The sequence below is a fragment of the Tupaia chinensis genome, unplaced genomic scaffold (genome assembly GCF_000334495.1).
Source record: "Tupaia chinensis unplaced genomic scaffold, TupChi_1.0 Scaffold000197_1, whole genome shotgun sequence".
In the NCBI taxonomy this organism is placed as follows: Eukaryota; Metazoa; Chordata; class Mammalia; order Scandentia; family Tupaiidae; genus Tupaia; species Tupaia belangeri.
In genome coordinates, this window is record NW_006159672.1 from 8329499 (window position 1) to 8330523 (window position 1025).

Consider the following 1025-nt stretch of genomic DNA (forward strand, 5'->3'; position numbering starts at 1 on the left):
AATATGCAAAGAGCTCAGGAATTGGCCAGTCACTGTGCATGACCTTGCACAAATCACTATCCCTCTTTGGTCTTCCCTGGTCCACTAACAAACTTACAGGGCTTAGCTTCAGCCTCTGGCTGAAAAGGCTACACAGCCCGCGCCCCGGTCCGGGCAACCTGCGAGGTCGGCGATCGCAGAGCCAGGGCACAGAGCTGCAGTTTCAGCATCACCTCCTCCTTGCTTCCACACTTTCCCCATCAAACCCTCAAGGGCCTCTGCGATCCCTTCCCTGGTGGGGGGTGGGGCAGAAAATGAAGCGGTCAATCCCTGGGTCCCGACATATCGACTCTGGCCAACCGTGGCCTGAAAATGTGTGGCTACACCTTAGACACCTCTCAACAGCTTTCCTCAGGGCAGGCAGCGCCCATCCCGGCCTCTCTCCATCCTCCCTCCATCCTCCCAGTCGCGCCAGCAAACCAGATCCCAGCGGAGTGGGGCTGGCTGCGGGCAGACCTGCTCCCCAGGAACCCTCCTCCAGTAAACATTCTCCCCCCGCAAGGCGATGGATAAGTGGGAGTACAGTCACCTTGAAGACACGAGACTTGAGACAGAGCGCGACAGAACAAGGGCAGTTGCAAGAGAGGGACTGCGCGTCCTGCGGTGAGCGCACGACGTGCGGGGCTGGGAACCCAGCACAGGACGCAGCCCGAGTCCCGGCCGCCGCGGCCCGGGATCTCTGAGAGGGCACCTGCGCATCACAGTCTTGGGCTCTGGCCCGCCAGCTAGGCGCCAGCCCTTCTGGAGCAGCGTGGCCCTCGAAGCTCCCTCACCCGGCGCACTCCAGCATCCCGCCCACACCTGGACACCACAGCAGCCCCCACACACCCGCTCACTCCTCACACACTCGCGCACCACAGCACTCCGCGCATTCCAGCGCTCACACGCTCGCCCTAGTCATCCCTGGCACAAGCGGACACCCCAGCACTTTGCGCACACCGCAGCACCCCAGCACCTCAGCACCCCTCGTACATCCGCTCACCCTA